Source organism: Lolium perenne, chromosome 1, assembly GCF_019359855.2.
Source record: "Lolium perenne isolate Kyuss_39 chromosome 1, Kyuss_2.0, whole genome shotgun sequence".
Lineage (NCBI taxonomy): Eukaryota > Viridiplantae > Streptophyta > Magnoliopsida > Poales > Poaceae > Lolium > Lolium perenne.
The window spans coordinates 134684433-134698872 of record NC_067244.2 but is presented as its reverse complement, the minus strand read 5'-3'; positions in this window follow the sequence as shown (position 1 = coordinate 134698872).

Below are 14440 nucleotides of genomic sequence, written 5' to 3'. Positions count from 1 at the left end.
AGAATGGCATAGTTAGAGTTTTTCAGACTAATCAGAATCAGATGAGTGCATGTCAATGTCATTATCCTCCGAAGATGAAGAACAGGTTTCCACAGGGTCTTCTTTGATGCTATTAAGCAAAGAATGCATGCTCCTCTTCCTCTTCTTCCTATGTAATGCAGTCTTCTTGTTGATTTGTGCTCCTGATGTTGATGCTTGTAACAGAACCACTTTGCTAATAAAGTAATGTTGTTAGTTGATCATAAGCATGGCATGCATTTGCATTAAAATTTAGAAAATTTGCACTAAAAAGGTTTGAAACAATGTTGCAAAATGTTATGGTTTTGGTCTCACCAAAAGTTGTGCAAAAATCCCCTCAAATTTTTGTGTTAAAATACCCTCAAAATCCCCAGATTCTCTCTTGTTTTAAAAATTCCAGGGAAATTCCAAAAGTCCAGGGGGGTTTTCACAAATTTTGCTTTCTTCTTCCTATCTCCTACTGGAAGCTGCTCGCTGTAGCTTCCCTGGCCGTCGATCCCGCCGGTGGCCGGGATGATTCCTGCCGCCCCCGCCGCCTATAAGGCCTCCTACCGCCGCCGCAAACCCTAGGCCACTCCCATTTCGCCTCCCCCGCCCTCTCTCCTCTTCTCTGCGAGCTCCGCCCCGAAACCCTAGGTTCGGCCGACGCACCTCGCCGCCGTTCTGCGCCTCCCCGTGCTCGGCCGACACCGCCAGAAGCTCCGCCGTGTCGCCGCCGACCTCCTCCACCAAGCAGCGCTCGCCGGGGAGCCCCCTACCGCGCCAATCGAGCGGCCTCTGCCGCGCCGGCCACCGCCTCTCGCCGGAGCTCCGAGCCTCCCCTCGCCTCGCCGTCGACGCCAACAGCTCCGCGGTGAGCTCCTGAGCGTCCTGGTGCTCCTCCCCTCCTCGATTGCGGCCTGTAGCATGCCGGCGATGTGCGCCTGCCCGGCCCTCCGCGCGAGCTCGCCGGAGACGCCCCTCCGGCAACCATTGGAGGGCGGCGCTGCCCTCTTCTGGCTCGCTAGCCCTAGCGCCCTGCCTCGCCGAGCCCGTGCACCATCTGGCCGGCCATGGCCTGGATGACGTCGTGCTGACGTCATTATGACGTCAGCCAGGCTTTTCTTTTTTATATTTTCTGTTATTTTCGGTTTTATTTATTTATATGACATGTGGGGTCTGCCTGTCAGGGATTTAATCATTTCTAAAATGTTAAAATGCTGACAGTGGGTCCAACGTGTCATGTTTTTATTATTTTCCAGAAATTTCAGAAAATGGTTAAATATTGTTTAATTCATAACTAATTCATATTAATTCAGAAAAAGACGTATAATATACCGAAATGTTCAGAAAAACATTCTCTACAAGTTTAGGAGTAATTCATACATCATTACAACCTTTGAACTTGCAAATGTAGTGAAACCCTAATTCACCCCTCTCATATGGCGGTGTCCGATGTTGGAACCCCTTTAATCTGATGATGCACCTAGGGTTTAATCAATTCCTTTAATATGACATACCATTCATATTGTATGCGCATTGTATTATGCCATGTCCTGAATGTTTGTTCCCCTTTCTGGTGTTTGGTTCTTCGCGAATAGGGTCTGAGCCGGAGTCCGACGCCAACGCCACCGAGGAACAGTACTCATCCGCTGAGGGACAAGGCAAGCCCTAACCTGGTTCATCTATGATTTCGAAATGCTTTTATCTGTGGTTCCTACATATCGCATACGATTCAACTGTCTTTTATCGATAGATAGAGTTACCCTATCTGTTGCATGTCCGACCTTTGTAGCCTCGATACCCTGATCCACTGCTCCTAGCATAACTAGGTCTGGCATGTGTGCGTCGCGAGAGCCTTTATCTCTTTATGCTTAGCCATGCTTAGTTTGTTACGCTACTACTTCGGTCTTCGGACTGGAGCCTCACAATGAAATGAATCTAGCATGACAGGTTGACGTGGTAAGTATAGAGATGATGATAAACATGATTAAAGGCTCAGACGAGAGGCCACATTGGGATGTGGTGGGTTGTTTCGTTTCTGCCGACCCTAGGAACCGAGTTCTCGCCTCTTGAACCAAGACCGAGCGTACAACCACACGAGGCCCTATTATGGTACCCTCTCGACTCACTAACTTGCCTAGTAGATTCCATGAGTCACATAGTTTGCGCGTTACCTGGTCATATGCATTGCATTTTGCTTGGGGGTTAAAGGTACATAACAGGTAGGTAAGCGTGGCCGTGGTGGCTGGGGGTTGTGGCCTCTGGGGAAACCCACCTCGCCTCACATCGTTAAGGACCGACTTCGGGACTTGACCCGTTACGGCGGAACAATCCTTAGCGCGTGACTCATGGTCTCGGCGACAGCAAGGTAAAGGTCGTGGTCGACCACCCTCTGCCGGCTCTCCAAGGAAGAGAGCTAATATATATTGGCATTAAGAGTCGGTTGGCGCGTGTGGGTAAAGTTGTGCACCCCTGCAGGGTTATGAATCTTTTCGAAAAGCCGTGTCCACGGTTATGGACGACTTGGGAACGGACGTGGAGATCATAGAGAACATGAACCTAATCGTAAAACTTGGCAACCAATGTGTGCTTACGGACACCTTCTTCGGGTGTTGAGGGGGTGATCCGAGGATAGTGGTTCGAGATGATGAAGTTTGGTGGATACTTTATGATGATCAATAGAGATAGAGATGTCGCTCTCTTATCCCCTTTCAAAGGTTCTGAGTAGTCGAGCTTCTCTTCTCTCTTATCTTACAAAGGAAAACTGGCTTTACGCAAAAGAAGATCTACCAGAAAGCCCGCATACCCGCTTTGCTAAAAGGTTGTACTAAGTCTTGCCGAGTCCCTGTACTCAGCTTTGCATGCTTTTGTTTCAGATGAAGTCTCCGCAGCCGAAGGTGGTTTCTACGTTAATATCGACGGTTAGTTTGGAGTTCCCAGGCAGCAGCCTGCGATTTATGGGCTGGGACGTCACTTTATGTTATGGCTTCTTAAGCCTTTGCTATCTTGTTATTTAGAATAACATAATTTGCTTCCGTTGCTTGTTGAATGTTGGGTCAGTGACCTCTGCGTGTAATAATTTGGATCTTACTCTGCTAAGAGTTGTAATATATTCTTTTGAGTCGTAGAGTCACTGTTGTGTTACCGATTCCCTCACTGTAGTCTCTCGAGCTCGAGGTTAGGCTTATGTCAGACGAAGATCTGGTATTTGTCTAACCCTGATCCCGGGGGTGCCACAGGTTTTGGTATCAGAGCAGGACTGCCTGTAGGAAACCCTTGTTCACTGGTCGATGTTGAGTCTAGCTGTTGCGAAAACTATTTGAAAGCTAAAGTTTACTTGCAAAACTCTGAATAGGATTCTTTTTACTCCTTAACTGGTGTCACTCTAATGCTGAGTCATCTTACCTGGTTTTGATTGGAAAAAGATTTCACTTCTTTCCTCTCAATTCAAATCTCTAGGATACTTTCTCCAGTACTCCGTATTTGGTTGCTTGTCTCAGAGTTTACATAATGCCTCAGTTAATCTGAAGCATTGTCCCTTTATTCTTGATTCGGGTGCTTAGCACCCAATTGTTTTCCTTTATAAGATATGGTGGCGGTATGTCATCTTTGCATCCCATATTCATGGTTTGTGAGTCGGTTTGTAGTGTATACGTTTGGTATGCTTTTTCAACTACTATGATCGATACGGTGATATATCCTCATATCACATGTCTTGTCTTTCAGCATGCTCATTGCATTCGGTACATGCTATCCTTCCGTTGAATCCTTCCGGTGAATCCGTGTCTCATGGTTTTTGTCTTCTCCTCAGGATGTCAGGCGGTACTAGAAGTGGTGCTGGCCGTGGTCGTGGTCGTGGTCATGGCCGTGGCAATGGTCGTGGAGATGGCTACGAGGAGAATGCTGACCTTCCTCCTCCTCCTTCTATGGTCCAACTTATGGCCATGTATGAAGCCAATCGCGCAGACAACATTAGGCTCCTTGAAAGGATTGAGCGTAACACAGCTCAGCGTCATGAGGAACAAGTGGGGATCCGAAGCTTCATCCGCCTCACCCCACCAGTGTTCAGTTATTCAACCGAGCCACTTGATGCTGACTACTGGCTCCGCACCATCGAGCGCAAGCTTGAGGTTGCCCACGCTGCTCAAGCAGATTGGGTGAACTTTGCCACCTACCATCTTGAAGGAGCTGCTGGTTCATGGTGGGAAAACTTCCTGTTGATGCAGCCTGCCGATCATGTCGTAACTTGGCTAGAGTTCAAAGCTGCTTTCCGTGCATATCATATCCCAGAGGGTCTGATGGATGAGAAAAGAGAAGAGTTTCTGAAGCTGACGCAGGGCAGTGGTTCTATCTGTGATTACCAAGGTAACTTCTATCGCCTTGCCTGCTATGCTCCTGAAGAAACTTCCACTGATGCCAAGAAGCAAGCCTTGTTCCGTAAGGGACTGGATCCTGATCTTCGTCGAGATCTTCATCTCCTGGACTTCCCAACCTGCCAAGATCTTGTCAACAAGGCTATGAAGGCAGAAAGGGGAAAGGTGGACTATGAGGAAAGTCGCAAGCGTCCTCGAGATACTTCTCAGTCTTCTGGATCAGGCAATCAGCGCCGTCGTGTTTCCATTCCATACAGTGTTGTGCCTCGTGCTCCTAATGCACCGAAGTCTTCTGGTTATGCTCCTCGCCCACAAGCTCCAAACAATGCCGGCGGAACAAACTATCGTCCCGCTATGGGTACTCCAGGCAGTGGTGCGTGCTTCACTTGTGGTCAACCTGGTCACTACATGAAGGAGTGCCCCCATAATACTTCTGTTCGTGGTGTTCCACCACCAAAGAAGTTTACTAAGCCTCCAGTTGCTGGTCATGGTCGTCTGACCCATGTTACTGCTGAAGAAGCTGAAGCAGATCCAAGCGTCATAATGGGTACGCTTCGAATCAACTCCATTATAGCTACAGTTCTGTTTGACTCTGGAGCATCGCATTCATTCATATCCCAAGAGTTTGCTCAGTTGCATGGGATAACCTTTGTGAAGTTGCCTACTACTCTAATGGTTCAGTCTCCGGGTTCCACTTGGCGAACCAATATGGTTAGTCATGGGAATAAAATTGAGATTGGATATCTTCTTTTTCCGATTCCCCTCATTGCCCTCAAGTCAACTGACATTGATATCATTTTGGGCATGGATTGGCTAGCTAAATATCAGGCTGTCATTGATTGTGCAGCCAGGTCTCTTACTCTAACCGATCTTTCCGGAAGCTCCATTCTGTATTGGTCTCCGTCAGCAACACCTCCATCAGCAGTACATATTCCTGATGCTGAGTTTTATGCCCTTGATGTCTTACCTCCGCTTGAAATTTCTGATGTTCCGGTGGTTTGTGACTTCCCTGATGTCTTTCCGGAAGAATTACTCGGCATGCCACCTGATCGAAGTGTGGAGTTTGTCATCGAGCTGGTTCTGGAATCGCTCTCTGTTTCTCGACGTCCTTATCGTATGCCTCGAGAAGAGTTGGTTGAACTGAAGAAGCAGTTGGAAGAGTTAGAAGGGAAAAGATACATCCAACCTAGTACTTCTTCTTGGGGATGTCCTGTACTCTTTGTCAAGAAGAGGGATACCAATGTTCCGCGTCTGGTTGTTGATTACTGGCCGCTCAACGCAGTAACCATCAAGAACAAGTATCCTCTACCTCGAATCAATGATCTTTTTGATCAATTGAGTGGTGCCACAGTCTTTTCTAAGATGGATTTGAGATCAGGCTACCATCAAATCAAAATCCGAACGGAGGACATTCCAAAAACGGCGTTCATGACTCGTTATGGTCTTTACGAGTACACCGTCATGTCCTTTGGCCTCACAAATGCTCCAGCCACTTTTATGCGGCTCATGAACTCAGTGTTTATGGAGTATCTTGACAAATTCGTCATTATCTACATTGATGATATTCTGGTCTACTCCAAAACCGAAGAGGAACACACTGAACACCTACGTTTGGTGCTGACCAAGCTTCATGAACATCGTCTCTATGCCAAGTTTTCTAAATGTGAGTTCTGGCTACAAGAGCTCATCTTTCTTGGCCATGTGGTCTCTGCAAAAGGTGTTGTAGTCATTCCAGATAAAGTTCAATCCGTTCTTGACTGGAAGACTCCTAAGTCAGCCAAAGAGATTCAGAGTTTTCTTGGATTGGCGGGTTATTACCGTCGATACATCGAGAATTTCTCCAAGATCGCCAAACCAATGACTGACCTTCTGAAGAAAGATAAGAAGTTTGAGTGGTCAGAAAAGGCTGAAGAAAGTTTTCAGACACTGAAAATAAAGCTGACTACCGCCCCGGTACTTGTCCTTCCAGACACAAGCAAAGACTTTGTCATCTTCTGTGATGCATCTCTTCAAGGGCTCGGATGTGTGTTGATGCAAGATGGCCATGTAGTGGCTTATGCCTCTCGACAGTTGAAGCCACATGAGCTCAATTATCCAACCCATGATTTAGAGCTTGCAGCTGTTGTCCATGCTCTTAAGCAATGGCGACCTTACCTTTACGGTAATCGTTGCGAGTTATACTCGGATCATCAAAGCCTGAAGTATCTCTTTACCCAACCAGATCTGAATCTCAGGCAGACAAGATGGTTGGAACTCATCAAGGACTATGATTTGGGTCTTAACTATCAGCCCGGCAAGGCTAACGTCGTTGCTGACGCCCTAAGTCGGAAGTCATATTGCAACAATCTGATGCTCAAGCAATGTCAACCTGCCCTCCATGAGGAATTTGCACGACTCAATCTTGAAGTTGTTCCTCAGGGATTCCTTGCTAACTTAGAGGTGAAACCCTCTCTTCAAGACCAGATCAAAGCCGCTCAGAAGCGTGATTTGGGTATCACTAAGATCAAAGAGAACATTGCTAGCGGAGATGCTAAATGTTTCTCCGTCAACGATCAAGGTGTTGTCTACTTTGGTAACCGCTTGGTGGTACCGAAGAAAAAGAACCTAAGAGAGCTTATCCTCCGAGAAGCTCATGAGTCTCCTCTATCTATTCATCCTGGAAGTACAAAGATGTATCAGGATCTTCGCCAAAGGTTCTGGTGGACCCGGATGAAAAGAGAAATCGCTCGCTTCGTAGCTGAATGCGACGTTTGCCGTCGTGTAAAAGCTGAACATCAAAGACCAGCTGGTACTCTTCAACCTCTATCTACTCCTGAGTGGAAATGGGATGAAATTGGCATGGATTTCATTACCGGACTTCCCAAAACTCCAAAGGGAAATGATTCCATATGGGTCGTGGTGGATCGTCTATCCAAGGTTGCCCACTTTCTTCCTGTTCGGGAAAGTATTCGTGCTAGTCAACTAGCGGATCTCTACATATCCCGGATAGTCTCTCTTCATGGTGTTCCGAAGAAGATCATCTCCGATCGTGGAAGCTTGTTTACTTCAAAATTCTCGGAAAGCCTTCAAAACTCCATGGGGACAAATCTTTCCTTCAGCACGGCCTATTGATACGTCTCCGACGTATCGATAATTTCTTATGTTCCATGCCACATTATTGATGTTATCTACATGTTTTATGCACACTTTATGTCATATTCGTGCATTTTCTGGAACTAACCTATTAACAAGATGCCGAAGTGCCGCTCTGTTTTCTGCTGTTTTTGGTTTCAGAAATCCTAGTAAGGAAATATTCTCGGAATTGGACGAAATCAACGCCCGTGGTCCTATTTTGCCACGAAGCTTCCGTGGTCCGAAGAGGAGACGAAGTGGGGCCACGAGGGGGCCACACCCTAGGCGGCGCGGCCCCCCTTGGCCGCGCGGCCCCGTGGTGTGGGGCCCTCGTGCCGCCTCTTGACCTGCCCTTCCGCCTACTTAAAGCCTCCGTTGCGAAACCCCGCATGCGAGAGCTACGATACGGAAAACCTTCCGTAGACGCCGCCGCCGCCGATCCCATCTCGGGGATCCAGAGATCGCCTCCGCACCCTGCCGGAGAGGGGAATCATCTCCCGAGGACTCTACGCCGCCATGGTCGCCTCCGGAGTGATGTGTGAGTAGTCTACCCCTGGACTATGGGTCCATAGCAGTAGCTAGATGGTTGTCTTCTCCCCATTGTGCTTCATTGTCGGATCTTGTGAGCTGCCTAACATGATCAAGATCATCTATCTGTAATTCTATATGTTGCGTTTGTTGGGATCCGATGAATAGAGAATACTTGTTATGTTGATTATCAAAGTTTTGTCTATTTGTAGTTTATGATCTTGAATGCTATCCGTTCCGAGTAGATGCTCCGCCAAGTAGATGCTTGTAACTCCAAGAGGGAGTATTTATGCTCGATAGTGGGTTCATGCCTCGCATTGACACCGGGACAAGGATGAAAGTTCTAAGGTTGTGTTGTGTCTGTTGCCACTAGGGATAAAACATTGATGCTATGTCTAAGGATGTAGTTGTTGATTACATTACGCACCATACTTAATGCAATTGTCTGTTGCTTTGCAACTTAATACTGGAGGGGGTTCGGATGATAACCTGAAGGTGGACTTTTTAGGCATAGATGCAGTTGGATGGCGGTCTATGTACTTTGTCGTAATGCCCAATTAAATCTCACTATACTCATCATAATATGTATGTGCATGGTCATGCCCTCTTTATTTGTCAATTGCCCAACTGTAATTTGTTCACCCAACATGCTGTTTATTTTATGGGAGAGACACCTCTAGTGAACCGTGGACCCCGGTCCAATTCTCTATCTTGAAATACAATCTACCGCAATACTTGTTCTATCAAGTTTTCTCGCAAACAATCATCTTCCACACAATACGGTTAATCCTTTGTTATAGCAAGCCGGTGAGATTGACAACCTCACTGTTTCGTTGGGGCAAAGTACTTTGGTTGTGTTGTGCAGGTTCCACGTTGGCGCCGGAATCCCTGGTGTTGCGCCGCACTACATCCCGCCGCCATCAACCTTCAACGTGCTTCTTGGCTCCTCCTGGTTCGATAAACCTTGGTTTCTTTCTGAGGGAAAACTTGCTGCTGTGCGCATCATACCTTCCTCTTGGGGTTCCCAACGAACGTGTGCGTTACACGCCATCAAGCTCTTTTTCTGGCGCCGTTGCCGGGGAGATCAAGACACGCTGCAAGGGGAGTCTCCACTTCTCAATCTCTTTACTTTGTTTTTGTCTTGCTTAGTTTTATTTACTACTTTGTTTGCTGCACTAAATCAAAATACAAAAAAATTAGTTGCTAGTTTTACTCTATTTGCTATCTTGTTTGCTATATCAAAAACACAAAAAAAATTAGTTACTTGCATTTACTTTATCTAGTTTGCTTTATTTACTGTTGCTAAAATGGCCAACCCTGAAAATACTAAGTTGTGTGACTTCACAACCACAAATAATAATGCTTTCTTATGCACACCTATTGCTCCACCTGCTACTACAGCAGAATTCTTTGAAATTAAACCTGCTTTACTAAATCTTGTTATGCGAGAGCAATTTTCTGGTGTTAGTTCTGATGATGCTGCTGCCCATCTTAATAATTTTGTTGAATTATGTGAAATGCAAAAGTATAAGGATGTAGATGGTGACATTATAAAATTAAAATTGTTCCCTTTCTCATTAAGAGGAAGAGCTAAAGATTGGTTGCTATCTCTGCCTAAGAATAGTATTGATTCATGGACTAAATGCAAGGATGCTTTTATTGGTAGATATTATACCACTGCTAAAATTATATCTTTGAGGAGTAGCATAATGAATTTTAAACAATTAGATACTGAGCATGTTGCTCAAGCTTGGGAAAGAATGAAATCTCTGGTTAAAAATTGCCCAACCCATGGACTGACTACTTGGATGATCATCCAAACCTTCTATGCAGGACTAAATTTTTCTTCGCGGAATTTATTGGATTCAGCTGCTGGAGGTACCTTTATGTCCATCACTCTTGGTGAAGCAACAAAGCTTCTTGATAATATGATGATCAACTACTCTGAATGGCACACGGAAAGAGCTCCACAAGGTAAGAAGGTAAATTCTGTCGAAGAAACCTCTTCCTTGAGTGATAAGATTGATGCTATTATGTCTATGCTTGTGAATGGTAGGACTAATATTGATCCTAATAATGTTCCGTTAGCTTCATTGGTTGCACAAGAAGAACATGTTGATGTAAACTTCATTAAAAATAATAATTTCAACAACAATGCTTACCGGAACAATTCTAGTAACAACTATAGGCCATATCCTTATAATAATGGCAACGGCTATGGTAATTCTTATGGGAATTCTTACAACAATAATAGGAGTTCACCCCCTGGACTTGAAGCTATGCTTAAAGAATTTATTAGTACACAAACTGCTTTTAACAAATCTGTTGAAGAAAAGCTTGGGAAAATTGATATACTTGCTTCTAAAGTCGATAGTCTTGCTGCTGATGTTGATCTTTTGAAATTGAAAGTTATGCCTAATGAAAATCATCATGACAAAATTACTACTACAGCAAATGCCATCCAAGTTAGAATTAATGAGAATATAAGATTAATGGCCGAACTGCGTGCTAGGTGGGATAGAGAAGAAAATGAAAAACTAGCTAAAGAGAAGAATGTAGCTAAAGTTTGGACTATTACCACCACTAGTAATGCTAATGCTACACATGTTTCTGCACCTCCTACTATTAATAATAAAAGAATTGGTGTTAGCAATGTTTCCACTTCTAATGCAAAGCGAGAAACTGCTCGAAATCGCTAAAAGCTAAATCGCTCGTGATAAAACTGCTGAAATTTTTTCCAACATTGTGGATGATGATCCCATTGCTTTAGATTATAATGGTTTGAATTTTGATGATTGCCACATCTCTGAAGTTATAAAGTTCTTGCAAAAACTTGCTAAAAGTCCTAATGCTAGTGCTATAAATTTGGCTTTCACGCAACATATTACAAATGCTCTCATAAAAGCTAGAGAAGAGAAACTAGAGCGCGAAGCCTCTATTCCTAAAAAGCTAGAGGATGGTTGGGAGCCCATCATTAAGATGAAGGTTAAAGATTTTGATTGTAATGCCTTATGTGATCTTGGTGCAAGTATTTCTGTTATGCCTAAGAAAATCTATAATATGCTTGACTTGCCACCGCTGAAAAATTGTTATTTGGATGTTAATCTTGCTGATCATTCTACAAAGAAACCTTTGGGGAAAGTTGATAATGTTCGCATTACCGTTAACAATAACCTTGTCCCCGTTGATTTTGTTGTCTTGGATATTGAATGCAATGCATCTTGCCCCATTATATTGGGAAGACCTTTTCTTCGAACTGTTGGTGCTATCATCGATATGAAGGAAGGTAATATAAAATATCAATTTCCTCTCAAGAAAGGTATGGAACACATCCCTAGAAAGAGAATGAAGTTACCTTTTGATTCTATTATGAGAACAAATTATGATGTTGACACTTTGTCTCTTGATAATACTTGATACACACTTTCTGCGCCTAGCTGAAAGGCGTTAAAGAAAAGCGCTTATGGGAGACAACCCATGTTTTACCTACAGTACCTTGTTTTTATTTTGTGTCTTGGAAGTTGTTTACTACTGTAGCAACCTCTCCTTATCTTAGTTTAGTGTTTTGTTGTGCCAAGTAAAGTCGTTGATAGAAAAGTTCATACTAGATTTGGATTACTGCGCAGAAACAGATTTCTTTGCTGTCACGAATCTGGGTCTACCTCCCTGTAGGTAGCTCAGAAAATTAAGACAATTTACGTGCATGATCCTCAGATATGTACGCAACTTTCATTCAATTTGAGCATTTTCATTTGAGCAAGTCTGGTGGCCTAATAAAATCCATCTTTACGGACTGTTCTGTTTTGACAGATTCTGCCTTTTATTTCGCATTGCCTCTTTTGCTATGTTGGATGAATTTCTTTGATCCATTAATGTCCAGTAGCTTTACGCAATGTCCAGAAGTGTTAAGAATGATTGTGTCACCTCTGAACATGTTAATTTTTATTGTCGCTAACCCTCTAATGAGTTGTTCTAAGTTTGGTGTGGAGGAAGTTTTCAAGGATCAAGAGAGGAGTATGATGCAACATGATCAAGGAGAGTGAAAGCTCTAAGCTTGGGGATGCCCCGGTGGTTCACCCCTGCATATTCTAAGAAGACTCAAGCGTCTAAGCTTGGGGATGCCCAAGGCATCCCCTTCTTCATCGACAACATTATCAGGTTCCTCCCCTGAAACTATATTTTTATTCCATCACATCTTATGTGCTTTTCTTGGAGCGTCGGTATGTTTTTGTTTTTTGTTTTGTTTGAATAAAATGGATCCTAGCATTCACTTTATGGGAGAGAGACACGCTCCGCTGTAGCATATGGACAAGTATGTCCTTAGTTTCTACTCATAGTATTCATGGCGAAGTTTCTTCTTCGTTAAATTGTTATATGGTTGGAATTGGAAAATGATACATGTAGTAATTGCTATAAATATCTTGGGTAATGTGATACTTGGCAATTGTTGTGCTCATGTTTAAGCTCTTGCATCATATGCTTTGCACCCATTAATGAAGAAATACATAGAGCATGCTAAAATTTGGTTTGCATATTTGGTTTCTCTAAGGTCTAGATAATTTCTAGTATTGAGTTTGAACAACAAGGAAGACGGTGTAGAGTCTTATAATGTTTTCAATATGTCTTTTATGTGAGTTTTGCTGCACCGGTTCATCCTTGTGTTTGTTTCAAATAAGCCTTGCTAGCCTAAACCTTGTATCGAGAGGGAATACTTCTCATGCATCCAAAATACTTGAGCCAACTACTATGCCATTTGTGTCCACCATACCTACCTACTACATGGTATTTCCCGCCATTCCAAAGTAAATTGCTTGAGTGCTACCTTTAAAATTCCATTATTCACCTTTGCAATATATAGCTCATGGGACAAATAGCTTAAAAACTATTGTGGTATTGAATATGTACTTATGCACTTTATCTCTTATTAAGTTGCTTGTTGTGCGATAACCATGTTTACTGGGGACGCCATCAACTACTCTTTGTTGAATTTCATGTGAGTTGCTATGCATGTTCGTCTTGTCTGAAGTAAGAGAGATCTACCACCTTATGGTTAAGCATGCATATTGTTAGAGAAGAACATTGGGCCGCTAACTAAAGCCATGATCCATGGTGGAAGTTTCAGTTTTGGACAAATATCCTCAATCTCATATGAGAAAATTATTAATTGTTGTTACATGCTTATGCATAAAAGAGGAGTCCATTATCTGTTGTCTATGTTGTCCCGGTATGGATGTCTAAGTTGAGAATAATCAATAGCGAGAAATCCAATGCGAGCTTTCTCCTTAGACCTTTGTACAGGCGGCATAGAGGTACCCCTTTGTGACACTTGGTTAAAACATGTGCATTGCGATGATCCGGTAGTCCAAGCTAATTAGGACAAGGTGCGGGCACTATTAGTATACTATGCATGAGGCTTGCAACTTGTAAGATATAATTTACATGATACATATGCTTTATTACTACTGTTGACAAAATTGTTTCATGTTTTCAAAATCAAAGCTCTAGCACAAATATAGCAATCAATGCTTTTTATCTATGGAGGACCATTCTTTTACTTTCAATGTTGAGTCAGTTCACCTATTTCTCTCCACCTCAAGAAGCAAACACTTGTGTGAACTGTGCATTGATTCCTACATATTTGCTTATTGCACTTATTATATTACTCTATGTTGACAATATCCATGAGATATACATGTTATGAGTTGAAAGCAACCGCTGAAACTTAATCTTCCTTTGTGTTGCTTCAATGCTTTTACTCTGAATTATTGCTTTATGAGTTAACTCTTATGCAAGACTTATTGATGCTTGTCTTGAAGTGCTATTCATGAAAAGTCTTTGCTATATGATTCACTTGTTTACTCATGTCATATACATTGTTTTGATCGCTGCATTCACTACATATGCTTTACAAATAGTATGATCAAGGTTATGATGGCATGTCACTCCGTAAATTATCTCGTGTTATCGTTTTACCTCGCTTCGGGACGAGCAGAAACTAAGCTTGGGGATGCTGATACGTCTCCGACGTATCGATAATTTCTTATGTTCCATGCCACATTATTGATGTTATCTACATGTTTTATGCACACTTTATGTCATATTCGTGCATTTTCTGGAACTAACCTATTAACAAGATGCCGAAGTGCCGATTCTTTGTTTCTGCTGTTTTTGGTTTCAGAAATCCTAGTAAGGAAATATTCTCGGAATTGGACGAAATCAACGCCCAGGGTCCTATTTTGCCACGAAGCTTCCAGAAGTCTGAAGAGGAGACGAAGTGGAGCCACGAGGGGGCCACACCCTAGGGCGGCGCGGCCCCCCCCTTGGCCGCGTGGCCCTGTGGTGTGGGGCCCTCGTGCCGCCTCTTGACCTGCCCTTCCGCCTACTTAAAGCCTCCGTTGCGAAACCCCCAGTACCGAGAGCCACGATAC